Here is a 9,414-nt window from a genome sequence, read left to right as displayed (position 1 = left end):
GTTAGAAACTCCTTTAGGGGAGAAACTGTTTCAGCTCATCAGTGCATCTTCAGCGTCTAACGCAATATTTAGCACATGTGAGGGTTGTAATAAATACTTCCGAGTTAATTAATGCCCAACAAGTATTTGTTTTTCAGTGATTAAGGCCTTGGTTATTATTAGAAGACTCAGCAAACTCTTCTAGAACAAGGACTGAGTGTAGGGTTTCATGGTGCAGTATAAGTAGTCCCAGGTTGAACATGTACTGTAAGTGGCTCTGTCTGGCACGCAGTAGGCAGGCATAGGAAGGATAAGAGTCAGACCGGAGGTCATTGCTTGGTAGGTCATTCTGGTCTAGTGTGTGCATAGCAGCAGGGTCAGGATAAGCTGACATGAATCAGCATAGCAAACTAGGAATAGGACTGTGGAGTACTTGGGGACTGAACAGAGAAGAAATCCAGATGATAGGCAAGAGATCTGGAATTCCTTTTAATTAACACATTTATTTATTATAGAAGTATGATCTGCTGGACACTAGGCACCGCAGATCTATAGACCAGTAATTGTTCCTTTTCTAGAGTCCTGGGAGATGTGGGGGTATAATTAATCATTATGTGTTCTGGAAAAGCCTATGATAGGAATGCTTTAAGAAAGCAAATCTGTGGGTTAAATAGAAGGCTTTTTGGAAAAAGTAACACCCGAGCTGATCCTTGAGGAATGAGCAGGAGTTAGTGAAGCGGTAGAGCTAGGTTCTTTCATGGAGTCGAAGAATGAATCTCACGAACAAAGGAGAGTGAGTAAAGTGATAGAAGTTTATTAAGCAAGGATACAGAAAAAAAGCTCTCAGGAGTGAGAGGGTTCCCGACAGGGTTGCCAATGAGGGCCTGCACTGACAGTCTTTTATTTAGAACTGATCAGGGAGCTTGTGGCCTTATCATTCTTTTGGTGTCTTGGCTTGAATAAGGACTGGTGATAACATCTTTAATGGCTTACTTTTTTAGGGTCTGGTTATTTTTTGTTGGCCTCAGGTGACTGTCATAAAAAAAAGATACCCCCCCACATACACACCTAAGGCAGGGTCGTCTGGTTTGTTCCCTTATCTCTGGTTTCCTTGCAGCTCCGCATTTTTGGGATTTCTGTGAGCCTGATCCCATAGCACCCTACCTATCTCTCCCTACCTAGCCCTGCCTGTTCCTTACTCGTTAGGACATGAGTAGTAGACATGGAAGGAGATAGTATAAGTAATGAGCATCATTGGGAAAGTGAACAGACTGAGGGGGCTCAGAATATTTGAGGAACTAGAAACTTCTTATGGATGACTAGACTGTGGAGGGCAAAATGAGGGTGGAGGGTTTAATAAGTAAGTAAAAAAGACATGAACAGGATTGAGTAAGATTTGAGAAGCCACTGGAGAATGATCAGACACATCTGTGATCCAGTCTGTGCTTATAAAGTGGCTTTGCCCTTAGAGTGGGAAAATGCAGTTGGACTGACATCAGGGAGATCATTTAGGAAATACGAGTTTTTGAAAGCGATACATAGTCAAGATAGGACAGGGAAGTAGCATTCACATTTCAGGAGAGGAGATTAGATTGACTTTAGGTGTATTGAAAGAAAGGGTCAGTATGATGTAGTTTTGGAATGTTGTGAGGTCTGGAGGTGATGGCCAAGAAAGAATTCTTGAGACATCTTTGGTGCATAAAGGGTATTTTTATTAAAGCACGGGGACAGGACCCGTGGGCAGAAAGAGCTGCTGCACCAGGGTTGTGAGGAATGGCTTCTTATATGCTAAGGAGTTGGGGGAGGTAAGGAAAACGGAGGTATTCAAAAGGGCATTCATATGCTAAAGAAGACTCTCAGGATTCTGGAGGCCTGGCTATTGCCCAGTTAAGGTTGTTTTTCTTTTAGTAAGGCATTAACATTAAGACAGTTGAGAGCTTTCTGGAGTAATGTTATACTCTTTCTATTACAAGCCCCTGTCAATAGGCTGCAGGTCTTAAAGAAACGTAACTGTTTTACATTTCCTTATGCTTCTGTTTCCCACATCACTCATGGAAGAGGGAGGGTGATGTTAGGGCTCCAGGAAATTGAGTTATGGGTCTCTGAAAGTTAGGCTATTGATAAGAATGCTTTTTCCTTTTAAATCACTAAGACATTGGTCAACTGATGAAAACTCCATGTCTTGCAGGACTGTGATTTCTATCAGTTAACCATTTGGGTTTTTTTTTTTTTCCTTTCCTTTGTTTTAGGGCAACCTGAGGAATGTCACACATACCCAACCTGGGAGTTTGTGTAGGGAGTGTGGCGGGGTGTCAGCTTGTGCTTTGCCCTCAGCTGGCCATCTGCTCCCTCATCAAATAGAGTTTGGCCATGGTAAAAAAAAAAAAAAAAGAGGAGGTTTCTGACTTGGGCAGTTTGGTAAATGATGGTGCCATTTACCAAAAGAGGATGCGTAAGAGGGAATACAGATTTTTTGTTTGAAGGTAGATAAATTTATTTTTAAATATGTTAAGGGATAATGAAACTTTGCTGACCATAAATATCTATTTTCTCCCTTTTCTTAAAAAAATGAATGTTCATGTTTTAACTAGGCCTTCCCCAGCTTACTTGCAGCTGGGTGTGACCATGTGATTAACTTCTGGCCAGTTGGATGTAAGAACACCTGTTGTTTACCTCTTCCAGTAGGTGTTGTCCCTCTTCCTCATTCCTTCCTTCCCACTGTTGGGAATATGGGCACGTTGGCTGGAGTTCTTACAGCCATCTTAGACCGTGATAGAAGCTGCATATTGAGGATGTCAGAACAATGAGGTAGAGTGTCTTGAGACCCTGGTAATTATAGAGCCACCTTTTCAGGCCTGGCTGCCAGTTTGTCATCCTGTGCATCAGTCAGCCTCTTTCTCCAGCCACCCCTGTTATCGTCCAATGGACTCATGAACACAGGGACTATAGTGGCAGAAGTGGAGGCATACAGGGGCTTTAGCAACATTGACTTCTACTCACCAGGGTCAACCTGGTTATCGCCATTGCTGAGTGCTCAGTTCAGCAGCAGCAGAGACCAGCCCTGAGTTTCCAATATGGCACCGTTGCCTGGGATGATGACCTGGCTACCTGGTGACAGATTGTTTACAATGGACCACTTCCACCATAGAAGGGATTTTGTTCTTACTGGACTAGACCCTCTTGTTGTAGATTTATTTCCCCTAAAATCACCTAACCTCCTTAACACTCAGTTCTTCAGTTTGTAAAATGGGAATTATGACAAGGCTGTTTGAAGAGAAAGTATACGTGGCGCACCTGGGTGGCTCAGTCGGTTAAGCCGTTAAGTATCTGCCTTCTGCTCGGGTCTTGATCCCGGCTCTGTGATCAGGCCCCGAGTCAGGCTCCCTGCTCAGCGGGGAGCCTGCTGCTTCCTCTCCCCCTGCTGTGCTCTCTCTCTCTATCTCTGTCAAATAAATAAATAAAATCTTTAAAAAAGAAGAGGAAGTATATGTAAAGTGCTTCCTATGGTACTTAGTACATAGTAAGAATATAGTAAACAATGATTATTATTGTTCTAGAAGTCAGACTACTGTCACTGCAAGGGTCCAGATCTTTCTGACATTAAAAAGTATATATCCAAAAGAGGTATGTCCATTGATACCTGAAGTTTTCTCCAGGCCATGCCATCAATTCTATGTGTTCTTTGTTTTATACCTGCAGGGTAAAGCTAATTTATTTAACTCATCTGTGATAATGACTTGTTTCCCCTCCTAAGAAACCTTTGCATTGTAATATGGAGATTTTCAGTGCCTTAAAGTAAGTCACTTAAGGTGAGAATTGCAGGCTTCTGCCAGGGCCAGAGAATGAGGTACCTCTGGGCAGGTGCCCCTTTCCTGGGGACTTCTACATCACAAAGCAGGAACAGGAGGTTGCTCAGCCTGCCTCCAGGTAAGGCTGGCCTTATTCTGTGGAAGAATAAATCTGTGTGAAATCAATACCAGCTCCTACTGTTTTCAAGTTTTACTCTGTACAGACACACAATGGGCACTCAGTAAATATTTATTAAATGCATAGATTTAAGAGGAAGTGGAGGCTCAGATGGGGAGAGGGGTGATTGAGAGGCTCATCTCAAGAGGTCCAGAAAATGAGAAAAGATCACTTGAGCTCAAAGATGGAGCAGGTAGCTGAGTCAACACGATTTCCTTTCTTTGTCTCTCATTGTCTTGCTCCTTTTTAGTTGACTCTTTCTCTTTTTTAATCTATGAAAAGAGCACAATATTTCCCAGTCCAGAGTAAAAACTGGGTAAGGGCAGTATTGCTAATTAACATAGTGCCTAATATCCTGCTGATAGAATACTTGACCATAACATTTAAAATACAGTGTTATAAAAAGAATTCTAGGTATGTAAATTGAAAGAACCTTCAGATATCATCTAATACAGAGTTGTGTTTTTTTTTTTCCTTTTTATTAATACATCCTTGGAGAATCTGAAAATTTAACTTAACAAGGAAGATTCACAGACGCACAAAAATCTACAAATAGTTTTCAGGGAGTCATAGATTCTGAATCTCATTCTCAAACCTCTTAGGGAACTAGAGATCCAAGGTTAAGAACTTTTGAGGAAATCTAACCCCTTTATTTTATGGAAAAAGGAACTGAGCCTCAAAGAAGTTAAAGTCCAAAGCCACACACCTTGGAAGTTGGAGACTGGAACCCAGGGCTCTATACTACTGATGTAGGAAAGATATTAGGGTTTGAAGCTGATGGCCAAGAAAGAATTCTTAAGATGTCTTTGGTGCAAAAAAAGTGGTTTTATTAAAGCACAGGGATGAGACCCGTGGGCAGAAAGAGCTGCACAGGGGTCATGAGGAGTAGCCCATTATATACTTCCAAGTTGGGAGGGGGTCAGGGATAGCGCAAGTCTCTAAGGAATTTTGGAAGCAAGGTTTCCAGAACCTTGAGGGGGCTAGCTATTGTTGGGAAAATGTAATTTATTACCGTCTAATAAAACCTTAGTCATGAGACCCTTCAGATGTATATTGGTAGGTCATATGCTTGAGGGATGATTGCCAACATGTTTCTTGGGGGGTAGAGATAAAAGAAGTTTCCAAAGTAATTTTTATATGTTAAAGTAGACTTACAGGATCCTGGGGGTCAGGCTAAGATTGCCTTTTGCCCTTAGCAAAGTATTAACATCGAGGCAGTTGAGTCCCTAGAGGAATGTCACTCTGCCTCTTTCAGGGACTTGTCAGTGGGCTGTACATAGTAGGAAATTTAATAATTTTTCTTCTGCCTTTGTTTCCCACATCACTAGTATCCCAAATTCTTGATAAATTCTAATGAAGCTTAACATCTAAAGGCAATCTCCATTTCAGGTCAACTTTTGTGAGGGAAGATAACAAAACATCCTTTTAATCACTCAGGTAGAGATTGTACAAAATACAAAAATATCTCCCGTTGTTTTCAAGTTATCCACCCCCCACTTTGAAAGTCTTATATTTCTTCATCTCAAAGCATGCATTTAAACTCAATTTACTCATCCTTGTACCCTCAAATGGAGCTCCAGCTTGTCTCCCTATTGCCTTTAAAATAAGTTAATCTCTTTATCTAAGGCATCAGAGAGGAAGATTGCAGAAGGCTCCTTAGATGTCACATTTTAGATATAACACCCTTCGAAATTGGGAATTTATTGCTGTGCTCTCAGAGATATGTTTGATGACCCAAAATGCTATGTAGTTTATACTTACGTTGTTCTCAAGCTCATTTTGCATGGTTAAAACTTAGATCAAGGTTTGGTTTGTTTGCTTGTTTTTTTCAGGTTTCTGAAGTAATAAGGACTGGGAAAGATTACATATTTCATAGAGTTCTTAAATGATTTCAGTTACTACTTATTCAGGTGTTTAGTTATTTTTTATTATATTTGCAACATCTGAAAAATGTAGCAAACATTAAGGTTTTGCAAGTATTTCGTGATTTTCAAAATTTCATTTTTATTTGCTTAGTTTATTTATAGTGTTGAATAGGCATATTTTTTATTGCTATGATAATTGATTTCTAGAGAGTTTTGACCTGCAGTTTCATACTCAGGAAGTATTTATTGTGTGTGCCTACACACCCTGTGCTACACAAAGGACATGTGCTTGTTTCTGCAGCTGTGAATGGGCAGCATTTAAGACTGGCATTGAAATAATGCAAATATAAATATGCGAAAAAATGTGGTGGAGCTAATCTTGGGTCAACAAAGGGAAAATAGCCTATATATTGCCATGGTGAGATAAGATGTATATTTTTTTAGCCTCTTAGAAGCCATTTTTGATGGGGCGCCTGGGTGGCTCAGTTGGTTTAGCATCTGCCTTCAGCTCAGGTCATGATCCCAGTATCCTGGGATCGAGCCCCACATAGGGCTCCCTGCTCGTCGGGTAGTCTGCCTTTCCCCTTTTCCCCTTCCCCCCCACTCGTGCTCACTATCTCTCTCTCTCTCTCTCTCAAATAAAAGCTTTAAGAAAAAAATTTTAAAAAAATTAAAAAGCAATTTTTGAATTGAGAGAAGACCCATCTACCCTTTGTAGATGTAGATGCCCACCCCCTCTCCCTCTCCAACCCCTGCCAGCCCCCCCATGGATGCTAACTTGTCAACTTCATGGCACAGAAGATAGTGTTACCTTGAAGAACAGATTATGTTTGAAGGAAAGGCAACAGAAAAGGGAAGAATTGAGAGTGGTACCAAGATCAACATTCTCATCAGTCTGGCTGACCAGTAGCTACTAAGGAGACATGTGGGAGAGAAGGAAAAACAAGTTTTCAGCTCTGGGCTGTGAGGAGGGCTGGCTGTGAGGAAAGTGACGAATGTCTAGTTTATACTGTGCTTACTCTGTGCCAGGCAGGAATGCATTCAGGTTTTGTGGTGCTTGAAGTTTATATGATTTGGGAGTTTCTAAGAAAAAGCATACAAAACAGCAAATCCATAATTAAGTACAAAAATGAATGTTTATTTAGAATGAGAAAAGAAATTACAACAAACTATAAACATACAAAAGCAACAAATATCACAAAAATACAGATTTAGAAAAGTAATGTAATTGAATTATTATTTATTACCTTTCAGACAAAACTTTATAATCCTTTTTAACTTAGATTTTTTTGGTTGCATATTTTTGATCACCTATTTGGTTGAAGTGATTTTGAAATATTATTTTCTATAAAGAGAATAGCAAGGTGATTTAGTCTTTCCTCAAGAATATTTTCCCTCTAAAATTTGTTTCTCATTGATAGTTCAGATTTGTCTTTTCAGTTTTATGAATTGTTACGAATTTAGAATTATTGCCAAACTTGGCAAAACCTCTGTTCATTTACAAATAAGGTATTACAGATGTGCTTAGTGTTTGTAATAGTGCTACATGTTTGTACAACCACAGGAATTCTGATAGATTCTACTTAGCCCAATTCCCTTCAAAAAGAAAGAAAATGTCTGAGGTGTTTATAATTATGTGCACTTTGCATTTTCTAGAATATTTTCACAAGGTAGAACTTCTGACAGTGTTTGACGACCCAAATTGGTATCCAAGAGAATCAAATCTTCGACTTCCAGTTCACACATCTGATGATTGGTAGAACTTCCCTGTGTTTTCACCTTTATTTCTTTTTTATTATCTGTAAGCCTCTGGTACTAAGAGCTGATCCTGCCCCTTGTGTCATGACCATAGCTATGTTGGCACCAGGGAGGTTAGGACTCTGTTTGGAAGCCATTCCTAGACTGTGACATGTAGCAAATGCTTAATCATTTATTAAAGTGACTACAAATCATATTAATAGAGCCAATAAACTTGAACCAAATATATCCCCAATTTGCCTTCTCCTAGAGGATCCAAATAAGGGAAACCTGGGAAAGCCTGATGCAAGGGGTAGAGTTTGTAGTGGAAAGAGACAGTGATCTTAACTGAGACATGATTAAAACATTTAACTTGAAAATTTTACAAAAATATAGATCTGTGTGAACATATTACTGAGCTTACTAGGCCTACTGGAAGAGCCCTGAAGCTCAAGCTCCATTTGCTTCTCGACCAAGCTTCCTCTGATGATAGACATTCTAAAGTACTAGATCTTGGGGCTCCTGGGTGGCTCAGTCGGTTAAGCGTCTGACTGTTTATTTCAGCTCAGGTCATGATCTCATTGTCCTGAGTTCAAGCCCCGCATTGGGCTCCGAGCTGGACATGGAGCCTGCTTGAGATTCTCTCTCTCCCTCTGCCCCTCCTCCCCCCAAAAATTAAAAAATGAAAAAAAGTAATAAAGTATCAGATCTTTCAGCATCCCTATGAGCCAGGGCTCAGACCTTAATCTAATTTGTTCTTTCTTTTTTTCAGGAAGTGGTCCTTTTTATTCCCTCCCTTGATCTCAGCCAGCCTCCATTTCTTAAATACAATCTATACTCACACAATGCCCAATTTCTTTTCTCTGCTCTCTGGAGCTTCAGAATCCCATCTAAGTGTCTTCCCAGTATCTCTTGGGTGACTTGGATCACCTGAATAACTAGGAGGCCACTCAAACTCAGCATCATCACTGCAACTGAACTCTGGATCTGGTTTCCCAAACCTTTTCCACCTGTAGACTTCTCAGTGACAACTTTATCTTTGTAATTGTTCACACCAAGAATTTGAGAGTCACCCTATTAGGAGATCCTGACCCTTCAAAATATGTACAGAACATAAAATGGCTTACCTGTTTTATAGCTACTACCTTAGACATGTCCATCACCATATTTCACTTGGATTTTATCAGAAGCCTCAAAGCCCTTTCCGCTGCTGCTTTGCTTCCCTGTGGTGGGTTTCAACATAACATCCTTTTTGTTTTTTTCAAGTTTTATTTAAATTCCAGTTAGTTGGGGTGCCTGGGTGGCTCAGTCGGTTAAGCGTCTGCCTTTGGCTCAGGTCATGATCCCGGGTCCTGGGATGGAGCCCCACGTCAGGCTCCCTGCTCCGCGGGAAGCCTGCTTCTCCCTCTCCCACTCCCCCTGCTTGTGTTCCCTCTATCACTGTCTCTCTCTCCATCAAATAAATAAATAAAATCTTAAAAAAAAGATAAATTCCAGGTAGTTAACATACAGTGTAACATTAGTTTTAAGGTAGAAACTAGTGATTCATCACAAGTGCCCTCTTTAATACCCATCACCCATTTAACCCATCCCCCGCCCACCTCCCCTCTAGTAACCCTCAGTCTGTTCTCTATAGTTAAGAGTCTGTTTTCTGCTTTGCCTCTCTCTCTTTTTCCCCTGTGTTCATCTGTTTTGTTTCTAAAGTTCCACATAGGAGAGAAATCATATGGTATTTGTCTTTCTCTGACTGGCTTATTTTCTTAGCATAATACACTCTAGCTCCATCCATGTCATTGCAAATGGCAGATTTCATACTTTTATGGCTGATTAATATTCCATTGTATATATGTGTGTGTGTGTGTATCAC

The sequence above is a fragment of the Mirounga angustirostris genome, unplaced genomic scaffold (assembly GCF_029215605.1).
Source record: "Mirounga angustirostris isolate CCGP_5_RB_7025 unplaced genomic scaffold, mMirAng1.0.hap1 SCAF_14, whole genome shotgun sequence".
Classification (NCBI taxonomy): domain Eukaryota; kingdom Metazoa; phylum Chordata; class Mammalia; order Carnivora; family Phocidae; genus Mirounga; species Mirounga angustirostris.
This window is presented reverse-complemented; position numbering follows the sequence as displayed.